This window comes from Macaca nemestrina, chromosome 17 (genome assembly GCF_043159975.1).
Source record: "Macaca nemestrina isolate mMacNem1 chromosome 17, mMacNem.hap1, whole genome shotgun sequence".
Lineage (NCBI taxonomy): Eukaryota > Metazoa > Chordata > Mammalia > Primates > Cercopithecidae > Macaca > Macaca nemestrina.
The window spans coordinates 80,882,644-80,908,438 of record NC_092141.1 but is presented as its reverse complement, the minus strand read 5'-3'; the positions used below and the strand labels follow the sequence as shown (position 1 = coordinate 80,908,438).

The following is a 25,795-nucleotide window of genomic DNA, read 5'->3' as shown; positions in this document are numbered from 1 at the left end:
TTTCTGATTATATACGTAAAACTTCAACACAAGTCACCAAGGTAGGAAGGGAGTTCACATTTCCTGAAGATCTTTTGAAATCATATCTCATTTGTCTGGAAAGGATTAAGATCAGCCCTGCAGAGGTCTGTTCTGCGGCTCCTTCTTGTTTAGTGAGTCCGTGATTTAGGAATATCTGTCCATGGTCATTCTGCAGGAAAGATGAGGGTAGGTGGGCATCTGCACTCAGGGTAGGAGGGGAGGGGGGGTAGGTATGTGAAGCGGTTTGCTCTTTAGATGACGGCACATAGAAGCTGACCTAAAGTATGAATCATCACAGCAACTGGCCATCAGATGGTGAGAATAAGGGTGATCGTTTTATTGTTTTTAAACATTGTATTTATTTTTGCTCAACACATATGTTGTGCTGCTAAAAAATGGACACAGTGAGACTAAAAATATGTCTTAGTATTTCATACTACCAGTGCTTTATTTAGGGGACTTGATTTTGATTCCTTACTAAAAAGGATGTTTCCCAAAGATTTGGAGAGATTGGAATGAATGAGATGCTATTATAGCTTATTTGAAAGCCTAAAATCGATTCATCACCTAGAGACCTCCGGGATTTCATCCTCCTCTCCTTTCCTTTTTGACTCCTGTATTACAGAAAAAGGCAAAGTACCTGATTTGGAGCTTACAAAACAAATACAAAAGCAAAAAACCCATAAAAATCACCACCACCATCACCACTGAACAACCATATCTTAGAATCATATCTCTTTCACTCGATGGTTAAATGGCCTTGACTTCTCTGAGCCTCTTAATCCAGATGGAAAATGAAGTAATGCAAACACGGTGCTTAGAACATCACAGGACCTCAATGGTAGCCATTAATTACAGGTTTGATGTGAGGACTATGTAATTGATATTTGTGAAAATATTTGGAAATCTATGCATTGTTAAATTATGCATCGTTGCTATTTCTTGGTGCAATTATATATATATATATTTTAACCTTTAAGTTCAGGGGTGTGAGTACAGGTTTGTTTCATGGATAAATTTGTGTCATGGGGGTTTGTGGTACAAATTATTTTATGACCAAAGTATTAAGCCTTGCACCCATTGGTTATTTTTCCTGATCCTCTCCCTCCTCCCACTCTCCATCCTCCAAAAGGCTCCAGTGTGTGCTGTTCTTCTCTGTGTCCATGTGTTCTCATCATTTAGCTCCCACTTATAAATGAGAACACACAGTATTTGGTTTTCTGTTCCTGTGTTAGTTTGCTAAGGATAATGACCTCCAGCTCTATCCATGTCCCTGCAAAGGGCATGATCTCATTCATTTCTATATCAGTGCAGTATTCCATCGTGTATACATACCACAGTTTCTTTATCCAGTCTATCTTCGGTGGGCTTTTAGGTTGATTCCATGTCTTTGCTATTGTGAACAGTGGTGCAAAAACATGTGTCTTTTTTTTTTTTTTTTTTTTTTGAGACAGAGTCTTGCTCTGTCGCCCAGGCTGGGGTGCAGTGGCCGGATCTCAGCTCACTGCAAGCTCCGCCTCCCGGGTTTAGACCATTCTCCTGCCTCAGCCTCCCGAGTAGCTGGGACTACAGGCGCCCGCCACCTCGCCTGGCTAGTTTTTTGTATTTTTTAGTAGAGACGGGGTTTCACTGTGTTAGCCAGGATGGTCTCGATCTCCTGACCTCGTGATCCGCCCGTCTCGGCCTCCCAAAATGCTGGGATTACAGGCTTGAGCCACCGTGCCCGGCCAAAAACATGTGTCTTTATAACAGAATGATTTCTATTCCTTTGGGTGTATACCCAGTAATGGGATTTCTGGGTCAAATGGTATTTTTGTCTTTAGGTCTTTGAGGACACACCACACTGTCTTCCATAATGGTTGAACTAATTTACACACCTACCAACAGTGGATGAGCATTCCTGTTTCTCCATAACCTTGCCAGCATCTGTTATTTTTTGACTTTTTAATAATAGTCTAGTCTGGTAATAGACTGGTATTAGGTGGTATCTCATTGTGGTTTTGATTTGCATTTCTCTAATGTTCAGTGATATTGAGTTTTTTTTTTCCATATGATTGTTGGCCACATGTATATCTTCTTTTGAAAAGAGTCTGTTTATGTCCTCGGTGCAATTATAATTCAAATGGCCTTAGGTGGGTTTTTACCTGCCTGTGTCTACCTACTTGATATGGTTTGACTATGTCGTCACCCAAATCTTATTTTGAATTATAATTCCCATAATCCCCAAGTGTTGTGGGAGGGACCCAGTGGGAGGTGACTAGATCATGGGGGCTGTTCTCATGAGATCTGATGGTTTCATAAGAGGCTTTCCCCCCTTCAGTCTGCACTTCTCCGTGCACTGCCATGTGAAGAAGGATGTGTTTGCTTCCCTTTCTGCCAGATTGTAAGTTTCCTGAGGCCTCCCCAGCCCTGCAGAACTGCAAGTCAATTAAGCCTCTTTCCTTTATAAATTACTCAGTCTTGAGTATTTCATCATAGCAGTGTGAGAAAGGACTAATACACTACTCTCCCCAACCAAGCTTCAGCCCTAGCCTACCACCTGCTGTGTTCTTTGAATTGGAGGAAACACATCACCTTCAATTTTAGGTAAATCTTAAGCATCTTATAGCTACTGCTAAAGGCCTGGGTCATCAAGAGCCTGAGGAGCTGGGGAAGTTTCTATCAGCAGGAATTGCAGTTCTAATGAAATTCATAACATGCCTGTCATAAAGTGCTTGAGAATATGGAGGCCTAGATCTCAGATTAATACCCAGAAAGCCACATTTTATTCATGAATGCCAAATCACACTAACCTGGGGAAGTCCTTGGAGTCTTAACTGGGACTTTCCTGACCACTTTCTGACCTGCACCATCTTTTTTTAACTGTGGTAAAATACACAGACCATAAATTTATCATCTTAATGTTTAAGTGTAGAATTCAGTGGAATTAAGTACATTTACATTGTTGTGCAACCATCACCACTATCCATCTCCAGAATGCTTTTCATCTTGCAAAACTGAAATTCTGTACTCATCAAACACTAATTACCTATTCCTCTTCCCTCAGCCCCTGGCAGCCACCACTCTACTTTCTATCTCTATAGATTTGTGTACTCTCAGTACCTTATATAAGTGGAATCATACACAATTTCTCCTTTTGTGACTTATTTCATTTAGCATCATGTTCGCAAGGTTCATCCTTGGGACATGCATCACCCCTTTTTGCATGAGGAGGAAGTGGTAGCTACACTCCTAGAAGCATTTAGGGGGTGTCGAGGAACCAACACATTTAGAGTCTCCGTGAGGTCACTGGGTACTGACAACAATCCAAGGTGAGGTATCAACGCTAGCCTTACTTGTAATTGGTGATGATAAACCACAATCAGCAGCTCTCAACATGCCAGGGGTTCTGAGAAGAATTCTAGGAGACAATGACTCCCAGCAGAAAAGCACGTGCCCTCAGCTCTTACGTGCAGGCAGTCACTACATGCAACCTTGAGATAGGGCTACTCACTGCAGAGGAAGGCTCACCATGGCAACGCGTTCTCTTTTTATTTCACAGATGCCATCAGGAGGGATCTTTGGCTTGGGGAAGCACTGTTTTCTCTTCCTGCCTTTGGGTGACTGTACAAATTTAAAAAAAAAAAAAAACAAAAAGCAAACAAACAAAAACCCTCCAGCTTCAGCGCAGCTCCACACAGGGTGTCTAGCCAAAATGCAAAGTTTTACCACAGCGCACAAGCAGACAGTGTTTTTCAAGTGCGGGAACAGAGTGAGGTGCCTTTCAGCACCTTTTTCGGCACTTCTTTAAAAAATGATTTAAATTGGAGGCAATAGCACCAAATGCTGAACATCTGACACGCAGACAAGACTTAATGAATCATACACTTTAACAACATCACTCTTCTCCAGCCACTTGACTTGGCGTCCATGGTTGTTGGTTTTCCTCCCCCCCACGAAAACATTTGTTCTGCAGACCATTTGCTTGTTAGAGTGTCCTGGGCAACTCTTCATATTCATGGCAGGGAGAACTGGTCCAGGAAAACCTGCAGACCTGAGTTCCTCTTCGAGTCCTCTCTCTCTCTGGATCTGAATTTCAGAGGGAAAGGACAGCAGTGCTCCTTAGAGACTGGACTTAGAACCACCTTTGGTCTATCCCCAGCTTAATCTCTTGCAGAATATTCAAGTTGCACAACCAAATGTTTTTAACCCTGCGACATCCACCATCATCACAACTGATTTGAATCAAAATAACAAAAAAGCACATCATTTCGTGAGTAGAAGAATTCTAATTCAGAGGAAAAGACAGTAATTCTGAGTATTGCATTGGAGCGAATCATTGTCCTTGGTGTCATAAATTAAACGTCACTTGGCAGGGGGTGGTAGTATAGCTCACAGCTTGCCTGATAATTGCCAAGGGCACAGGCAGAGTGGGCAAAGGCTGCCCAGCTTTGACAAGGATTGTGCATTAGTGTCTCACCTGCCTTTCTGATGGGTAACTGTCTGATCATTATTCTGCTGGCACTCAGCACCATGGGCAGGGAGGATGATGAGGCCATTCTTTCTGTGACTGCAACGCATGCAAACAATTTAATCTTCCACTCCAATTCTCAATGTAAATGTTTAATATAAACCTGATGTTAACATGATGTACACGAATTTACTGGCAGGCAAAGCTGGGATTTACATTGTGCTGAAAATCAGATGTTCTTTGCAGCTGGGGTTGGGAAAACCTTTAAAGATGGCAAAGATTTCTTTTTCAATGGCAGGTGTACCATGCCCATGACATCATGGGGACCAGCTACTCACCAATGCTGACTCTGTGACTAACAGTTAGAATTTAGCTAATGTCAAAAGAGTACAATGGTTCAGTAAAAATATGAATTTCTATGTCTAAAATTTTCTATGTCTTCCTCTGACACAGAAAATGTCCACTCTTGGCTGTGATGGAACATACCATTGGATGATTATCGGATCACCCCACACCCAAATCCAATAATTTCTTTGCAGACTGTTCCATGAATAACAACCTAGACTCTAGACCACCAGCTGACAAACTAAAGTCCGTGGGCCAAATCAGGCCCATAGCTTGTTTCTGTATGGCCACAAGCTAAGAAGAGTTTTTACATTTTTAAATGGTTGGAGGAAAAAAACAATATTTTATGGCATGTAAAAATTATATGAAATTCAAATGACAGTCTCTATAAATAAAGTTTCATTGGCACACACCCATACTCATTCGTTTATGTACTGTCTATGGCTGCTTTTGTACCATGATTGCAGAGCTGAATAGTGATGACAGTGTCTATAAGCCAACAAAAACTAAAATATCTACTATTTGTCTCTTTACATAAAATGTTGGCACACCCTTGCTCTAGATGGCCCATACACTATGATGCTATTGATAATGACAACAGTAGCTAGCAACTGCTGATTGCTTTTTTGTGCTAGGTGTGTATATTGACTACCCCATTGGCACATGTAGTATACGAAATTACTTTTAAAAAATTGTTTATAGCATTGTCATCTACCCTTTTCTGCTCCTTTAGATTTAGGCTCTTCTACACGTTAATGGTTATTGGGAAGGAGATTTGTAAAAATCCTTCAAAGTTTAACATATTCCCGGATGTTTGATGCTTTATAAATCAGGTAAGTATTTCACAAAACTGGCTGATCATCAGTATCACCAGAGGATCTTAAAAGATGCCTGTGCTGGCCTGGCGCAGTGGCTCATGCCTGTAATCCCAGCACTTTGGGAGGCCAAGGGGGGGTGGATCACCTGAGGTCAGGAGTTTGAGACCAGCCTGGTCAACATGGTGAAACCCCATCTCTACTAAAAATACAAAAAATTAGCTGGTATGGCAGTGCGCGCCTGTAGTCCCAGCTACTCAGGAGGCTGAGGCATGAGAATCGCCTCAAACCAGGGAGGCAGAGGTTGCAGTGAGCTGAGATCACGCCACTGCATTCCAGCCTGGGCAACAGAGTGAGACTCCCTCTTGTGGGTTGGCGGGGCGGGGTTGGAGCCTGCGCTTAATGAAGCAGGATCTGGGGATGGAACCCAGGACTTTCATTTGATTTTTGTAAGTCCCACCAGTGATGCTAAGAATCAGCCTGATTTGGAAACAACTGGACAAGCTACAGTCATGCACCATATGACAGCTTTTTGGTCAATGGCAGACTGCATATATGACAATGGTCCCATTAGATTATAATGGAGCTGAAAATTTCTGTCACCTGGTGACATTGTAGTCACCACAGCATAAGACACTCTTCATGTGTTTGTGGTGATGCTGATGTAAAGAAACCTACACTGCCAATAATATAAAGCTCTAGCATGTACAAGTTTGTTTGGTACCTAATACTTGATAGTGATAAAAAAAAAAGACCATTATTTATTTATGTATTTACTATGCTTCTATCACTATTTTAGAGAGTACTCCTTTTACTTACATTTTTTTAAAAAGTGAACTGTAAACAGCCTCCAGTCTTTCAGGAGGTGCTCCATAAGGCAGCGTTGCTATCACAGGAGATGCCAGGTCCATGCATGTTATTGCCCCTGAAGACCTTCCAGTGGGACAAGATGTGGATGTGGAAGAGAGTGGTATTTATAACCGTGATCCTGTGTTAGGCCTAAGTTAATGTGTGTGCTTGTGTCTTAGTTTTTAACAAAAGTGTTTTAAAAGCCAAAAATAAATAAAATTTCAAAATAGAAAAAAGGCTTATAAGATAACGACATAAAATATTTTTATACAGCTATACAATGTGTGTTTTTAATCTAAGTGCTATTACAAAATAGTCAAAGTTTTAAAAAATTGGAATGTTTATAAAGTAAGAAGTTATAGTAAGCTAAAGTTCACTTACTATTGAAGAAAGAAAAACTCTTATATTTTATTTTATTTGAGGCAGTCTCGCTCTGTTGCCCAAGCTGGAGAGCAATGGCGCGATCTCGGCTCACTGCAACCTCCGCCTCCCGGGTCCAAGCAATTCTCCTGCCTCAGCCTCCTGAGTAGCTGGGATTATAGGCATGCGCCACCACGTCCAGCTAATTTCCGTATTTTTAGTAGAGATGGGGTTTCGTCATGTTGGCCAGGTTGGTCTTGAACTCCTGGTCTCAGGTGATCTGCCCGTCTCAGCCTCCCAAAGTGCTGGGATTACAGGCGTGAGTCACAGCACCCGGCCCGAGAAACGCTTTTTAAAATAAATTTAGTGTAGCCTAAGTGTAGTGTTTATAAAGTGTATAGTCATGTACAGTAATGTCCTAGTCCCTCACATTCACTTACCACTGACCCACAGCTACTTTCAGTCCTGCAAACTCTCTGTTCACGTATAAGTGCCTTATACAGGTGTACCATCTTTTTCTCTTTTATACCGTATTTTACTGAACCTTTTCTATGTTTTGATATATTTGCATATACAAATACTGGTCATTGTGTTACAATTGCCTACTTCATTCAGCACAGTAATATATTGTATAGGATTGTAGCTGAAGAGAAATAATTCTCAGAATGGATCTCTGTCATTAAATGACACAGAACTATAATTTCATGTTTCAGAGAGATATGTCACGTATGGTAGATAGCACCTGATTTGAAACTCCTTCAGAGAGAAACTGATTTCCCTGTTAAAAAAAAATCTATAGCCTTTCAGTCTCTTTCTATTATTATTATTATTATTATTATTATTATTATTATTATTTTGAGATGGAGTCTCACTCTGTCACCCAGGCTGGAGAGCAGTGGCACGCTCTCGGCTCACTGCAAGCTCCGTGTCCCGGGTTCACACCATTCTCCTGCCTTAGCCTCCCGAGTAGCTAGGACTACAGGTGCCTGCCACCACTCCTGTCTAATTTTTTGTATTTTTAGTAGAGATGGGTTTCACTGTGTTACCGAGGATGGTCTAGATCTCCTGACCTCGTGATCCGCCCACCTCGGCCTCCCAAAGTGCTGGGATTACAGGCGTGAGCCACTGTGCTCGGCCTTCTATCCCTTATTGAAGTAGCAAGATAGGACCCTATATACACAGTGCCTAAATTAGTAACTTGAATGACTAGATAGCATGATTGCTGAAGACATATATTGACTCCCTTCCCCTTCTTATGACAGAATTCCCCTATGCAAACAACATTGCACCCATAGAACGCTGAATGCTTAGATGAAGATATTATGGCAGCCTAGTACTTACCTTGTTAGAGCACTCCTGTTCCCAGCCAAATTTTCACTAGAGAGCCAGATTGATCTTAATTGAGAATGAAATTTACCTGGTCTTAGTGTAACCTCCTAGGAGGGTGAGGTGAAATTATTGGCAAATTCAATATCTGCACTTTTATGATGGGAACCTAATTTTTTCCTCTAAGCTTTTAGGATTAATTTCTCTAGTTTATAGGCTGTATGGAAATGTCCCAAGGTCCCTTTGGCTCCCTGAATGAAATAATTAGCTGCACATGCTATCCAACACTCTTCTATACTTTGGCCCCTCATTAGTTTTAAATCTCAGTTTAACTTCCAGGAGAAATAGTTCAGGGTTTCCTGAGACTTAGCAATTGAATCTGACTGACTGCAGGGGGTCTCATACCCAGACTGCCTTTTTCCTGATTCTCCACCCACCTTTCGCCACCTTTTCCCCCCAATCAGATCTCCGTAAGATGCAGTTTTGCTGCCTCTTGTGCGTGCAAATGGGACAGACCAGAAATTGTTTCCTGAAAACCAAATGCTTCTATTTGCTCTCTTCCTAATTGCTCCTGGAGTCTGATTTGAAACGAGTAGCTTTCTGGCATAGGTTTTCTTAAGTCTATCCACGATAAATTGGTGCAACTCTAGAATCAAGTGGTTAAGCTGTTAACTAAGAAAAATGATGCTAATTCATGTCATTTATTCATTTGATGTGAATGATATGTAAATACCAGGATTTTTTTTTTTTTTTTAAACATTGTAAACCTGAACTCTATGGTTAGTGCTTTTTTGGTTTCAACCTTTATATGCATGCTGTGGGTTTGACCAGCCTAGAGAAAAATGAGAGGTTAGATCTCATCAGGGCATTTTGAATCCTGTTTTCAGCACCAAGTAAAGTACATAGTAGATCTTGAATAAGACGAAACTATTTGAAGATAACACTCTGTTATTGTGATAAAGTTTCAGGTTTTAAAAACTACTTCAATTAACTCGTATATTACTCTTCAAGGAAATGTAACAAAATGAAAAGGTATATTCCATATATTCTATTACTTTGGGTAAAAGTTCTTGAAGTTCTTCCGTGGACGATTTATTAGCTCAGATGTTAGATTAATTAGGCTGCTTTTTGAAAAATGTCTATTTATAGAGACAGGGTCTTGCTATGTTGCCCAGGCTGGTCTTGAACCTCTAGGCTCAAGAGATCCACCCACCTCCACCTTCCAAAGTCCTGGGCTTACAGGCGTGAGCCACCACACCCATCCCAAATTAAGTTTACACTGATGACTTTGGACAAATTATTTAATTTCTCTGATACTTATTTTTCTCATCTATAAGATGGGAGTAATAATACCCTAAACTAGAGGGTTCAAATGAGAATGAAATAAAAAGTTATTTAAATACAGATTTTGGCATACAAATACATTTCCATTCTTCCGTACCCCAACTCCCTCCATCCCATGTCTTCATTCCAGGAAAACAAAGTTTTAATGGGAGACTTCTAGGTGACTTTATCATAAGTTATGCATTCAATTCCTTGGAATCAGCTCTGCCCCAATTTACTTTTGTATGATGGCTTCAAGAGTTGGGTTATCACAACTGTGTCTGGGCAGGTAAACCCTTGTTAGATGGGCTGAAGGCAGACTGCAGATAAACTGGCTGAGTTCTCCCATATACCTATTTTCATCAGTCACATGTCTTACCAAATCTTTCTCTTAAATTGTTAATAATAATAATAATAATAAGATGGCTAATCCAGGATGGTGTTTAGAGAGCCTACTTTTCCTCCGGATTTATAAAAATAAGCAAATAATGTGGAAATTTTGAGATGTTAGGAAGCCATGAGAGATAATATATAAGGAAGAGATATAAGAAATGGTCTTGTGCTGTTTTGCAAAATGACATTACACTGGCCATTTTTCATGTCTAGGAAAATAAAAACACATCTAAAGTGAAGTGCTTTGCGTATAATTTACATAAGAAGTGGGGAGGTGAACTGGGTGAACACACTCCAGTGAGTACTACTTCTGGACATGTCTTTTGCATCTTTGATATAGATTATTTTTTCCTCCTGGCATTTGAGACCTCTGATAATTATATTTTTTGACAAGTAGAGATACTCTGGAAAATGTGAATTTTAGTATCAAGGAGAAATAAATTGGATTTTGAATTCTATTTATCAGCTGTGCCCAATTAGGCGAGGGTCTCAAACTTGTTGACCCTTAATTCCCTCATAGCTGTATTTTTTCTTATGTTTGTATTGAGAATTAATGGGTTAATGTATGTGTACACTCGGCATATACTAGCTGCTTAGTTCCATGTCAGGGTTCGTATTTCAGTGTTCAAAATGTGGCCAGTTTTGTTTTAGGCACTTAAGTCTTCCTTATGCTTTCCTGGATGTATTGTGGGCTTGTATTTGTTTGCTTGTTTGTCTTTTGCTTCTGCTGGATGGTTTTCCTCCTGTTGAATCACCTACTCAAAATGATCTTCTTACCGAAGTCAGTAACTTCAGTCTTTAGATTCGTAGTCATCAATTCATTCACAACCTAGTTCAATGCCTAAATCCTCCAAAACACTTTGCTTGACCAACTGCATTTTATGACCCATTTATTCATTGTTGCATTCATACTTCTGTGCGTATTTTGGACTATAATACTCCTGCTTTCTTTCCGGCTATAATTATTTGACACATACCTATTTTCTCTTCTCTTTCAGACAATCATTCAAAAGGCAAGGATTATGGCCTAATGCTATGTCAATCAAAGGAATGATAGTATCTAAGACCATGCCAATCATACAATAGGCAACTACCTAATGCTTGTTAGTGTGAATTTACCTGATTTCATATTAAAAATGACTACAAAATTACTTATTGGTCTTGTGCTTCTATTGCTTGGTTTATAACTTTGTTGCTTACTTGGTACTGGCTGAGAATGGAAGGTATTGATTAAAAGTTGCCATTTATTATGTATCAAGACCAGCAAAGCAGTTAGTTCTCAAATATCCAGCTTATTCTTTTTTTGTAAATTTTCGTGGGTTTGCAGTAGGTGTGTACATTTATGAGTATATGAGATATTTTGATACAGGCATACAATGCATAATAATCACATCAGGGTAAATGGGGGTATCCATCACTTTGTTTGTCATTTCTTTGTGTTACAAACAATCCTTTGATGCTCTTTTCATTATTTTAAAGTGTACATAATTATGACTGTAGCCTCTGGTAACCATCATTCTGTCTTACTGAGTTCAATTGTTTTAAGTTTTAGCACCCACAAATGAGTGAGAACATGCAAAGCTTGTCTTTCTGTGATGTCAGATTTATTCTGGAAGCAGAGTTTGGCTTCTTGAAGTTGAAAAAAGATGAAAGTGGAATCTGGTTACTTTCTCAGAGGTTCATTCCAGCTCCTGGCCTGCTGATTTCCACCAGAATGAAATTACTGGCCTCAGGATGACACTCCTATGCCCCATTCCTTCCTGGTAGCTTGTGGGTTGTGATACAAATTGTGAGATACTAACTTGGTAAATTCTCCCCAAACTAATAGAATATTTTTGGAGTGATGTTACATTGAATTTCAGTTGCCATGGTAACTCAAGTCCCCTTTCCTCCCACATATTCCCCACTGCAGGTCTTCATCTTTGATCTTCTGCAGTCTTGAATCAGAGTGATCATCCTAGAAGTGGACAAAAAGAGAGACTTGTATTAGGATCCCCTTAGGCTCAGGGAAAAAATATGTGACAAGACTGTCTCAATAAGAAAGATTAAGTCACACAATAAAATATCCTATTGATAGGGAAATGTAGGTTTGATTAATTCTTCAGTTGAAAGACATTCTTCAGGGACTTGGGTTCTTTGCAACTGCTTTGTCATTCTCTCTCTCTCTCTACACACACACACACACACACACACACACACACATATATACATATACACATAGAGATTTTATATAGAGAAAAAATTTATATATAAAATATATTTTAAAAAATATATAAATATGTATAAAAATTTATTTATATATAATATTTTTTTCCAGGACAAAGTCTTTCTCTGTCACACAGGCTGGAGTGCAGTGGCACAATCTTGGCTCACTGCAACCTCCACCTTCTGAGTTCAAGCAATTCTCCTACCTCAGCCTCCCGAGTAGCTGGGATTACAGGTATGCACCACCACAACTGGCTAATTTTTGTATTTTTAGTGGAAATGGGGTTTTACCACGTTGGCCAGGCTGGTCTCTAACTGGCTGGTCTTGAACTCTTGGCCTCGTGATCTGCCTGCCTCAGCCTCCCAAAGTGGTGGGATTACAGGCATGAGCCATCCCGCCCAGCCCATTCTTAGCATATTATCTTTGTCTCTCAGCTTTCCTGGCATGTACAAGATGGGTCCTGCAGTTTCAAGGGTCATAGACATTAACCTATACAAAAAGGAGCCTTTGCTTTCTAGTTCTTTATAGTAACAAAAACTTTCCCTGAAACATTTCCCCTCAGACTTTCCTTATGTCTCATTAGTAAGAATTGAGTCATGCATCCTTTTTCAAATCAATCCCTCTCAAGGAGAAAAGAAATACCATAATAGAGTTGGATTAGTCAATATTCATCACTTTTGAGTCACATGTAGGAGGAATGAAGAGCTGAACAAAATAGGGGCAGACCAGCATGGAAGGGTAGGAAAGGGTCAGTCATGTGGTCAATAAAGGAGAGTTGGCTGCTCTACAGCACAATATACAATAAAGGGTGCTTATGGGATGTTTTCACTGATATGGGTAAAAACAGTTCTTCTGAAAGATGACAAAGGTTATTTAACTTAGCCAAGTATCCTTTCTGAAATACTCAGGATTGTGTGCTTAGATAAGTGGATTCTGAATTCCATATTATTTGATTGCCCTTGTCTGTCCTTATTAGACTATGACATTGGTTTTCTGGGTAATGTTACTGGAAGTGTCATTGAATTCTTGCAATTTTGTCTTTGACAAAGCCATAACATGATGAATCAGTGTCCTTTCAATGTTTTGGTGGAGACCTGTTTCTAACAGGAGCAACAGTAGCAATACTGTGTAAGACCTGCATCAGGACTCAAGTTGGGTTTAATGCCAAATCCACAAAAAGAAAAGAGGAAAATATAATTGGGAAATAGATATTTAGGAGTATAGACCTCATATTGAGTTGTTTTCATTGGATGGAATTATGCATGGATTATTTTCCTCTTTATGGAACAAAACATACTACATTTCTTTACAATTAAATTAAGGCTAAGGAATGACAAAGACATTATCGTTCATATGATGTATTTAAAAGATATTATTTGTGTTTTACCGGAATAGAGTGCAGAATGCCTTTACTTTGTTGCTTTATGCAATGCCAAGTTTTCAGGGCAAATCCTATTAAGGGGTTTTAGTTCCCATTTGATATTTTGCTTTCTTCTCTGCTAACTGCCAGTGCATAGAGATGCCTCAGGATTCTTTAGGCTGCGGTTGGACTTAGTTTAGAAATGTAAACTACTAAATTGAGATTATTTGCCCATTTATTAATTCTATCTGTCAAATATCTATCATATCTATAATCATTGACTTACTTCTTACAATTGTCTGCTCACTTGCAATTTTCCTCCACTAGTCTGTAAGCTTCTGGTGAAACTTGTTTCTAGTGTGTCTTCAATGTCTGACATATTTACTGAGTGATAGGTGCTTGGTAAATATTTATTCAGCATTTGAACTCTCAGTGAGCTTTTAATCTAGGAAGAAGATAAGACATGTAAGCAAAATAATATGCTGGGTAATACGCTGTCATAAGAGATGGACAGAGATTTATTGAAATTTCAAAGCTAGAAATCACATGTAATATACTCATTCATATTTTGAAACAATTCCATCTAGTTGCTTAGATAGCACACTATAGTCCTCTATCCATAAACAAACCAAACCAATTGTTAAAAAAAAGTTCACAGAATCTAAATATTGGTATTTATTGTTAGTGTTTTTTCTTCGGCTTGGTCTTTGCTGTTAACACTTCTGATTTTATTATGAAAATTGTGTAGTGAGTTTTTCAGCTGTATCAGATTACTTTATTTCTTCCTTAAAAAGACTGTCTTTCAGCTCTTGCATCATTTTATTTGATTCCTTAGATTTCTTGGATTGGTTTCCACTTTCTTCTGACTCTCAATCATTTTTGTTGCTATTCAGATTCTGAATTCTGTGTCTGTCATTTCAGCCATTCCATCCTGGTTAAGAACCATTGCTAGGGTGCTAGTACAGTCATCTGGAGGTAGGACGCTCTGGCTTTTTGAGTTGCCAGAGGTTTTACATTGGTTCATTCTCATTTCTGTGGGGTGATATTCTTTTAATCTTTGAAGTTGCTGTCCTCTGGATAGGATATTTTGCTTTTCTATTCTTTAATGGTTTTGAGGGTTTGACTGTGGTAAAAGTTGAGTTCAGTTGACTGGCTTCATTTCTGGATGATATTGGGGTCCAGTGCTCAACTCTGCCTTCCAGGCTGTGTGCTCTGACAGTAGTACCAGACCCACAGCTTTGTTCTCTGTTCCTCCTGAGGTAAAGCACCCGCTGTGCTGAAGGGGCCAAGGTGTTCCCGGTCTGCTGGCAGCAGTGTCAGCATGCCTGCGGTCATGCCGCTGGCAGCTATGTGGTGGTGCCCATGCATGTGCATGGTGGAGGGAGTGCAGCCAGGACTGTGCATGTGCAGATGGGGGTGGGGCAGCGGGCTATACACACTCGCGCCAGTGGTGGTGGGGTGGCGGGGTCTGCACATGCACATTCCCACCAGTGTCAGTGGGGCACTGGGGCCCACACAAGTGCATTCATGCCAGTGGTGGGAGAGCTGTGATGTCTACGTATGTGCTGGCAAAGCAGTGTGGGGAGGCTGCACGTGAATGCATGCCAGCCAAGCAGTTGGGGGAGACTGCTGGTGATTGTGCACCTGCCAAGCAGTGGGAAGAGGCTGCAGGGGGGTGCTTCTCAGTGAAGACTGCCCTGCTGAAGCTATGATTGTTAGGTGGAGTGTTCTGGGACAGGAGCTGTGGTGGTGGCCACTGGGAACAACCTCAGTTAGGCATCTGAGGCTGTGCTGCAAATAGGCGTGGCCAAGCAGGAACTCCGGGAAAGGCTGGCAGATGGGGACACTCAGATCACACAGGTTCCATCCAGTGGGCAAAATAACCCTGCTCTATCCAGGTGTGACAGTCAACAAGGGTCAAAACCACCTAGAGGTACGTTGCAAGCTTTGGAGGATGGGCATCCCTGACCATGCTCCACTGCAGCCTTTCCTATGCCAAACCCTCTGGGCTCTGCACAGGCTGGAGTCCTGTCCCTGCCACTTCTCCAAGCAGCCCTCTCTGTCAGATCAAATATCCATGGGGGTCCTGGGGTCTCCTGTAGCTAGGATTCTGGAGGTCTGTGGTGAGAATGGGCCACTCCTCACCTACTGAACTCACCCCTTCCCCAGGAGTCACTGGGGGCCAGGAATGAGTCTTTATGTTCAGCAGCCCTGTGCAGGGTTCCCAGCTTCCTCCCACTTCAGCCCTCAGTCTACATCCTCCTTCTGTTCACTCTCAATGCCTTCCTCCTTGAAGATCTGCTCAGAGAGTGCCCGTCTTCTTGATGGTTTGGTATCCTGGTGAAAGATGCTCTTCCTGGCTGCATCTATTCCTTCCCTCCATTTTTATATCACTTGGGTTCCTTCCCTCCATTTTTATATCATCTTGGGTTCCTTCCCTCCATTTTTATATCACTATAAAAGAATACACGAAACTTGTTAATTCATAAGTAAAAGGTTTATTTTGCCTCATAGTTCTGCAGGCTGTACAAGAAGCATGCTGCCAGCATCTGCATCTGGAGGACTTGAAGCTGCTTCCATTCATGGTGGAAGGCAAAGGGGAGCCAGGGTGCAGAGATAATATGGAGAGAGAGGAAGCAAGAGAGAGGGGAGGTGCTTGATTCTCTTTAACACCCAGCTTTCATGGGAACTAACTGAATGAGAACCCACTCATTACCCAAAGGCCAGCACCAAGAAATTCATGAGGAATCTGCCCCATGACCTCCCATTAGGCCCCACGTACAACACTGGGGATCAAATTTCAACATGAGATTTGGAGAATCAAATATTCAAACCCATAGCAGTGATCTCTAAAGTCTTGATTTTTATTGAGAACCTCAAAATAGTCTGTGTCCAAAGCCTCATGGAGTCTCACCATGCACATTTACAGCACAGCCCTTAACTGAGGTCTTGTAGAGAACCCTACACAGACGTCTCATACTACTCCTTACTTTCCCCAACACATGCACTTCCACTTTTTCTAGGATATTGCCCTGAAATTTCCATTTTCATTAGTATTCCCAAACTCAGATCATTGCCTCCTCAGCTCAGCAGGAATGCTATGCTCTTTGGGTTCTACTTCCATGTGCCACAGTTGGGAAATTGTCCCTGGCAGGGAGCCCAGGTAAACATGGGGCTTACTTTATCCATTTCCCTTATTTCAAGAATCTCACCTGTAATCCCAGCACTTTGGGAAGCCAAGGTGGGCAGATCACGAGGTCAGGAGATCGAGACCATCTTAGCTAACATGGTGAAACCCCATCTCTACTAAAAATACAAAAAATTAGCCAGACATGGTGGCGGACACCTGTAGTCCCAGCTATTCGGGAGGCTGAGGCAGGAAAATGGCGTGAACCCGGGGGGTGGAGCTTGCAGTGAGCCAAGATCACACCACTGCACTCCAGCCTGGGTGACAGAGTGAGACTCTGTCAAAAAGTAAAAAAAAAAGTCTCAGTAGAGGGCTGTCTAGTTTGCTGTGCCTAGAAACAGGTGCCTTATATGTGTTATTCAATTTTATCATCGTTTACAGAGGAGAGCAATTCCAATATGAGTTATCTATCAGAGCTTGAAGCAGAAGCCTTCTCTCATTATTTAAAAGTTAAAAGCAGATGGCTATGCTGTAATAAGACTAAGCACGTACAAATTCTGAATAATTAAAGTGAGGAGAGCTCAGAGCCAGCAGAGCCTGGGTTTGGTTCTCTTTATCACATTCTGTAGTGATTACTGATGTCCTCCACACTTCCCCAGCCTAAAATAGATGCTTTTATGGGAGTTGTGATCTTTTCAGGATTTGAATGATGGCTCCTAGTTAGAAGTCAATATATCATCAAGAAATTCCAGAGGATTATAATTGATTAAAACTCACCATAACATGTATCTGTTGGATATTTATTTTTTTGGGACAGAGTCTTGCTCTGTTGCCCAGAGTGGAGTGCACTGGTATAGTCTTGGCTCACTGCAACATCTGCATCCCAGGTTCAAGTGATTCTCCTACTTCAGCCTCACAAGTAGCTGGAGCTACAGGCATGCACCACCATGCTTGGCTAAGTTTTGTAGTTTTAGTAGAGATGGGGTTTCACCATGTTGGCCAGGCTGGTCTTGAACTCCTGACCTCAGATGATCCGCCTGCCTCAGCCTCCCAAAGTGCTGGGATTAAAGTGTGAGCCACCTTCTCTGGCCATCTGTTGGATATTTGATGACATATCTCTACCTACTAATTCCATGAGAACAAACATTTTAAAGTACCTTCTAAGGGCTAGGTCATATACTAGATTCTAAAAAAAAGGCAGAAGAAGCCACAGCCCCTCAAAGACTTCATAGTCTAAGAAGAGAAAACAGACATGTAAAAAGAGTATTACGATGTGAAAAATCTGATATGTGAGATTGGACAAGTTGGAAAATGCCTGAGCTAAGCCTTTACTAGTTAGTAGCAATTTATCACACAGTAGGTCCATGTATGTGTGATGGGCTTTTCAGGTAGAATAGAGCTCCTGAGCAGAGCCAACCAAGGAGTGGAAGGAGAGCACATGCCATATGCTTGAAGTCGATAGGCAAGAGGTAGTGGGGGAAGAGACTAGATTGGCATACAGGGTACAGCTCATGAAAAACCTAACAGAACATAATAGGGAATTCATATTTTACCCTTAAACAATGAGAAGCCATTGAAGGACTGTTGAGAAGGGAAGTGATATGATCAAATTTAGATCAACACGGTAAATTAGCAAGGTTCAATTGAGTGGAAGGGATTGAAATCAAGAGGGATGATCTTTGTGGTGCACAAAGAGGGTTCTTTCAACTAAGTCAGTGACCCAGAGACAGTGGGGAGGGGTTAGATTTCAGAAATACTTCAGAAGAAAATTTTGGGGGATAATTTTATAATGGGTTTAAGTAAGAGAAGTACCTAGGATGAAACCCAGCTTTTTGGCTGGAGTAATTGGGTGAATGGCAGCAACATTTGCCAAGGTGGAGGAAGAAGGGGGAAGTCTAGAGGGGAATGATGATTCATGGATTCATTCACTCATTCATCTGTTCAACACATTTAGTGAAGGCCCACTACATGTCAGCACTGCTCCAACGTAATATTAACTAAGGTGGGCAAAGTTGCTGCTGTCGTTGGGGGGAATAAAGCATTTTTAAAAGGAACAAGAGCTTTTGATATTGAAGATAACATAAATAAGATAAATCAGGGTACAGCAATAGAGAGGGAAAGAGGAGCCTCTGGAACAAGAAAATCCTCTTGGAAGAGCTTCCTTTGAGCTGAGACTTGTGTGGTTATCAGAGCACAGACATGTAAATATTAGAGAAGCATCTAGAAAGTGAACTGCAAATGCAAAGTCTTCCTGGTTGGAGTGATCCAGACTTGTGAATGTAATGAAGGTCCCATGTGCTTGGGGCAGAGCGAGTGTCAGGGAGGGCGAGAGAAGATAAGGAGGGATCTTGTAGGATATGATAGGAAAGGGTTAGGGGTTGGATGTTAATTGAACTGCAGACTCTCCCTTAATATATATGCCATGAGGCTCTAATTCTCCTTGTGAAGCAGACTTTGGTTTGGCATGATAGATATTACATTTGAGATGCTTGTCAGACACCTAAGTGGAGATGTTTACCAGACAGTCAGATGAACTTGTAGAATTTTGCAGAAATATAAGAACTGGAAAAAATAGATTGGAGAGTTGTCAACCAACAGCATACAAGTGACAGTTAAAGCTGAGGGTGTGCTTACATTTTCACAGCATGAGTGTGTAGAAGCAGAGAATCTAAAATTAGCTGCCTCATATGTACAGTGTGAAGACAGGCAGGCATTGTTTAGTGTTAAAAGACAATGCAAGATGGCCTATCATCTTTAGTTGCAACATAAGTAGCTGGTCATCTCTCTTTTATACCTGGTTTGTTCCATGCATTTAAAAGAAGTACACATCCTCTGCAGGCATTTGTGTTTAATGAAGCGTAAGGAAGAGAAGCAGGTTAAAAATGGAGTGTTACAGAACACACTGCAGACTGGCCAGACTGTACATGATAATCTGGTGTAAAAGTTAAGTAGCTCATATATTCGAAATTCTATTTTACCGCTTTACTAAAGCAATTAATGCCTTACTCAAACTACTATCTTCCCTTGTCAAATGTAGCATCACATGGGTAAAAAAAGAAGCTAGCTTGTGTGTACCGTATAGCTTCAGACAGTAGTCTTAGCACATGGTGTATATCTCAGCAGAGTATTTTCCTTAATTCTTGCAGGCTGTTGCTGAGACTTTAGCATTGATTCCATGGATCTCTCTTATGGTGAGACTTCAGCCAAGTTGTTTTACTTTAGTAAAGGCTTCTTTAATTTATCTTCAATGTCCCACCTCTCTGGAGTACTAATGATCTGTTTGTATCACTATATCACTTTCCTCTCTTGTGTGTACATGTATACACAATTATAAAAAAATTTCCAAATTAGATACTTTGAATTTTGAGATAATAAACACAATTGCAGATTTTTTTTTTTAAGTTCTGTTTAGTGTCATCATTCTATGTGTTTCTGCTGACGTAGTGGGAATTTCCTCTAAGCCAAACAAAGCCACAGTGTGGCTCCAGTAACTTGGAAAGACCTGGAAGGCAATCTGGTTTATTCATCAATCCTGATTGATTTCTTTCTTCAACTCATTCCATCTAAGGAACATGTTTCTCATCCATTAAATAGATGTAATACACCAAATTAAATCAAGCATTTCTGTCTTAAAACTTGCCTTGAAGTCTGTGATGGTGATATTTTAGGTTTTCATGTATTCTCTTGAAGACTGAAAGTCAAGGAAATGTAAACAGAGAAAGCAGGATGTCAACATATAAGCACCTTTAATAAAGGAGGATGCATACCAAAGGTGATTATTTCAAATAGTATTACAGACTAGACAGGTTCTCCCACCTTAAAAAGTGAGATAAATAATACATAAGCACACTGCCATGGGGGATGGTGGATTCTGACTGGTTACAAGTACAGCATCTCTAGGGGTCCCCTGGTTGATTACCACGGCATCTTCCTGCAAGAAGCGTGTTGTATTCAGCAGGTTGAGGGAGTGGTAAGGGGGATGTCCTGAACTTTCCACTGGGAGCTCTGCTATTGATTCTGGCATTTAGGCAAATTCCAGTGGCATCTCAGGTCCCCAAGTCTGAGAACAGGATGCTGGTCGGGACTCTAACTGCCTTTGGCTATGACACACCCTTTGGCAGATGCTCTCAGCAGTTGTCAGTTTCAGTTTCAGTGTGGAAATAGATGATTTACTGTCCCTTGAAAATTGGTGGTTGTTTGGGACAGGGGGTGGCATTGAAGAGGACTCTGAAAGACAACTCTCTGCGACTTTAAGAACATGGACTAGGCTTGAAAGGTGAGAAAGCATTGCTTCTTTAAAAAAAAAAAAGTTTCATTTCAGAATAAGAGCTTTTTAGGGGAATAGAAGACATAGAGAAATAAACAAAATATGAAAATATTATGGGAAAAATATACAGACCAAAATTGTTTTGTGCACAGTATGTGCTCAATGTTTGTTATTTGTAATATGAGGACTTCCAAAAGGGTCGGAATAGCCTTTACAAGCAAAGGACCTTTTTTTCCCCTCTGAAATTTATACATTATCTGATAGAGTTCAATGTAGCTACAAGTTTGTCCACATAGAAATGCATTCTTTTGGCTGGGAGCGGTGGCTCACGCCTGTAATCCCAGCACTTTGGGAGGCCGAGGTGGGTGGATCATGAGGTCAGGAGATCGAGACCATCCTGTCTAACACGGTGAAAACCCGTCTCTACGAAACATACAAAAAATTAGCTGGGAGAGGTGGTGGGTGCCTGTAGTCCCAGCTACTTGGGAGGCTGAAGTAGGAGAATGGCGTGAATCCAGGAGGCGGAACTTGCAGTGAGCCGAGATTGCGCCACTGCACTCCAGCCTGGGCGACAGAGCCAGACTCCGTCCAAAAAAAAAAAAAAAAAAAAGAAATGCATTCTTTTAGTTGTGAACTACATGGCATTGTACATAGTGAGGGCCCCATCTGTAAAATCAACTGGAAAAAAGTTCAGGAAAGAAATGTCATTGATTTTTTTTTTTTTTTTTTTTTTTTTACTGTCTTGAATGATAGAAGCAGCCTGTGGAAAGAAAACATTGGATCAGCGGATGTTAGTTACTTGGGGTTTGTTAATGAGTTCCATGAATTATAGAAATCCATTTCAGAAATTTAACCCTAGATAAACAGTCTTAGCAAGGAAGAACCAGTTCTTTTTATCTTTGAGCTACACTACTAGGCCGGAGGTTGTGGGGAGGGTCAGTGAGAAATGTCAAATGACTGATTGCTATGTTGTGGACTAGATTCAGATGATCTTAATATCATTAAAATCTAGAACTATAGAACTTTAGAATGATAAAAGAAATTATAGTCCATCAATTATTATTTTATATCTTATAGTTTCTTGGAGTCATTATGGGTAAGAGAAGAAATTTAGGACTGTGAGGAGAAACAAAAGGGGATACTCCGCATTCTACTTTCCACTTTCCCAGGATGTTTCTGGACTTTCTTGTGAGTCTGATGAAGCACTGAGTGCATAAAACAGAAACCAGGCTTAGTGATGCCCTTTTAGAGGTCTCAACATGAACGTAGTATGAATCTAGTATGAATTCATGAATCCTAGAATTCTATGAATCATGAATGTAGTATGAAAAACATCTAAGAGGCAGAGAGAGCATAAAAATACAGAAGAATGAATGAGTTTCCCACCTCTTTTTCTTTCCAGACCCTTCAATCTGCTATTGGAATTGGGCTTGTGGACTGGAGAGTTCCACAACTGGAGGCTTCTAGGTCTTGTGTGATGAGATTTTTTCTAACTTGGTTTAGACTTCTTGGAAAAGTTCCCATCTTCTCTCTGCACTTGACAGAACAGATAGAGGTAGACGGATGCATATCTACAAGAATCAAAGTATAGATGGGGAGTGGAGGAAATAGGGTCTTCATTTTATCCTCCACCACCAATCAAGTCAAGATAATAGGACCATTTATCCCATTTTTGTGGAGGGCCTACAGAAATGTTGCTCCTTTTGAAGTGAGGTTGAAAAAAATTCTGCCTGGGGTCCAATGATTTCATCTTTGACTCTGCCACTTTGAAAGACCTAAGCATGGGCTTTGGACACTGTCTCTATGGATGCAAATAATTTTTGTGTCCAGGTTCCCAGGCAGGCTGTGTCTTTAATTCTTAAGGGGAGTCTTTCTTGGATGTTGGTTCAGAGGAGGATGTTGGTAACCCAACACGGATGTAAATGGAAGGTTCATGTGTTTTTTTAGTAGGGAGCTGGCTGGGTGTTTGGGAAAACTTGATCTCTGTGATATTATCCTCACCAGAGAAAGGGGCTCAGATTCTGAGCTAAACTATGCCACGTTAGCTCCAAAGAACTGCAAAAATGTCCCAGGACATTGGTGACCCCACTATGTGGTTACAGTCAGGACAAACCAGAACAGCACCCACTGAGAAGCTGGCTCTCCCAAGTGTGATGCTTGGGAAGCACCCTGCAGCCCCGGAGTGAGGCCTTCCCGAGCTTTGTGGCCCTTTGTCACCACATCTGGGTTGTGATGGTGGCAGGCCTCACTCAACAAGCTTGCCTGGGCCAGGGGATACTTGAATAGGAGACTTTCAAGGAATTGTTTAGAAAAAGATGATTTTGTTGAGGGCAGATTGTTATTGACACATGCAGCAGTCTATTGGGGAAGGCAACAGAGGACAGTCAATACTTCCCCATCATTCCTGCTACTGCACAGTTTTATTTATGAGAGTTTGGGTCATATGAGGCTTGGCCAAGAAGACATCTGATGGGTGGAGTGATACTCACCTTAACCACACCTCTGGTATGCTGAGACACCCCAAGGAGAATGTGTGTGTGGAGAAGGCAGGCAGGGATGCCACACCCTGAGCCTGCTTTCCTCCCTGCTGTGAGAACCTAAGGAAAAGCTTCTAGAAATCATTCTTGCTTTCCCAGAGGTCTGCCACTGCCTATCTTGGGATATATTTAGGAGGGAGAGGAATGACGCAGAAGAATGTTGGTCTGGGGAGTTAAAGCTTTTTTTTTTTTCTCGGCAGCTATTTATCTGAAAATAGTTGAAGTAGTTCAGATTTCATGGGGCTTTGAACACATTGGCATATGTGATTTGGGCAATAAAGTGTTGGTTGTTTTGATGAGGATCCCATTAACCGCTCTGTAAATGAGATATGTTTTCAAAGGGCATCTACTCTCTCTCTCTCCTTTCTCTCTCCTTTTTGTCCTCTCTCTCTCACTCTTTTGATTCTTTTTTCAGACTTTTGATTCTCTTTTCAGACATGAGTTGAGATAATTTGACAGATGAGTTCTCTTTTTGCTTTCTATCTCCTGGACAATCAAATTTGGCTAAGAGGTAACATTTGTAAGGCACTTATTATGTACTGGACATGTCCCTAGGCACTTTACAAGCAATATGTTTTTTATCCATTTTATGAGGCGAGTGCTGCAATTTTCTCCCTTTGACAAATGAGGAAATCGATACTCAGAAGTTCGGAGTTGCTCATGATCACTCAGTTAATAAGAGATTGTATTTGTAAGAATAAACTAGGTTATGCTGCAGTAATCAAAACCCACCAATAACACTCAAAACTCACCTACAACCCTCCAATTATATGGCACGATGCAACAGGTTTATTGTTACTTACGTTACACACCTAGACAATTACTCAAAGGCCCAGAATAAGGGAGGCTTTACTACCTTGAAACGTCACAACCGGGGAACACAGCGCCATGGCTGCCGTAGCAGGGAAAAGAGTGCTGGGAAGTCTCACCAGCGGTCATATTCCGGGAAAGACAGAGATCACTTCCGCTCACAGCTTATTGGCTGAAACTAGCCGCACGGCCCAATGGCAAGCTGGTAAGCTGGTACTCCTCCCTCCCCTTCATGAGGAGGCAAACCAAAATGGCAGACTCATAGAAATTCCTACGTCTGAGACAGACTTTGAGCTTTTAACCACTACGTGATACTGCCCTTCAGAAAAATGCTTTCATGCCTGACTAGAGATACAAAGTAGCTGTGTGGGGCTTCATAATTCACTTTCTCCCATCCCATTTTAATGTTACCACACCTGCCACTGGATCCCAAGGGGGCATAGTTAGTACCTCCTTTCAAGGGTCCTTCTGGCCCCCACCTAGCTCTTGTGTTGCACAAGACCAATACTCAGTGCCCTGTGGCCCGTGTTTAACCTTTGGGATTCATGTAATCAGCACCCACACAGCTAGGAATCACTGAGTCACAGGCTGAGTCGCTGCTTGCATCTTCTGTGCCTGGAAATGAGATCTTGGGCCAGAGTAGTTCTGCCTCCTACACCCCTGGCCGGTTCCCATGGCTCTCTGCAGTCCTGCTGCAGAGTTATATGGGGTATATCTCCGACATCTCAGAGGAGCACTTAACAAATGTCACCATCTGTAGATCACAGCATACTGTAGTCTTAGACCTGGAAGTCCATGAACATCTTGGCAGGAATCTTCATCGTGTTTTTGGAGAGGGAGTTGGGGAATGTGTTCATTAACCTGTCCCTCTATAATTCGTGGATTTATGGGTTCATTTACATTTTCAATTTACCCTCCAGTTAAGATGCAGTTTCAATCAGTGTGTAGGTGAATGGTGAGAGCAACTGAGGGAAATCCAAAGGCAGAAGCCACTTGCAAACACTCCTGAGAGATATAAGTCTCTTCATTCCAAGAGAAAGAGAAAAAAAAGACAACATACTTATGGGAGAAAAAAGTCTCACACTAAGAAACTACTTTACCCTGAAAATGAAAGAAAAAGTATACTTCTGGAAATTACTTTCTATAGAAAGCAATATAATTCAAAAAGAAAAAGAATAAAAAAACCACTTTGTTTCTCAGTCTTTTCATTTTAACGTGTTCTTTCCTCCTCTTGGATTATACTTTTGGTTTCATAGAGTCCAATCATTCTTAATTCCTCTGAGTAGAACAAAGTCAGTAAAGAATAAAAAGGAGTTTGAAGAGAAATAGAATAACTGCAAAGAAGCAGAATTTGTAATATTAGAAATGATGTTTGTCTTGGAGATGGTAAAGAGTGGAACTGATACTGTAAAAAATGTAATCAATGATATGAAGCAAATTCAAGAAACTCCCAGACTGCAGAGAGAGAGGTTAAAAATAGTGAGACAAGACAAAAAGAAAAATGATCAACATGGAGGGGAGAAAACAAAGACCCAATAAAAGAACTATGGCCATTTTTAAACAAAAGGAAATAAAAGGTTCTTTCACTAACCATGATTGATGTAAA

The 25,795-nt window shown here is 41.0% G+C and overlaps 2 long non-coding RNA genes across 7 annotated transcripts in view; one reads left to right on the top strand and one right to left on the bottom strand.

Moving 5' to 3' along the window:
* Positions 1–10,959: 10,959 nt before the first annotated feature.
* LOC105469081 (uncharacterized) lies at positions 10,960–24,328 on the bottom strand. Of its 5 annotated transcripts, none has more exons than XR_011615970.1 (4): positions 24,132–24,223; positions 22,229–22,373; positions 13,735–13,893; positions 10,960–11,839 (listed from the first exon to the last, which is right to left on the bottom strand). It is a non-coding gene; the product is annotated as an uncharacterized lncRNA (long non-coding RNA). The 5 variants fall into 5 exon arrangements; XR_011615971.1 differs by having other exon boundaries at positions 24,192–24,214; XR_979787.2 differs by having other exon boundaries at positions 22,229–22,378; positions 24,183–24,201.
* LOC139359680 (uncharacterized) overlaps positions 24,269–25,795 on the top strand; it is a 92,136-nt gene continuing 90,609 nt past the window's right edge. The window contains exon 1 of one of the 2 annotated variants that reach the window (XR_011615973.1): positions 24,269–24,394. This is a non-coding gene — a long non-coding RNA (uncharacterized lncRNA). The remainder of the gene's footprint in view (positions 24,395–25,795) is intronic. The other variant, XR_011615972.1, reaches the window with a different exon arrangement.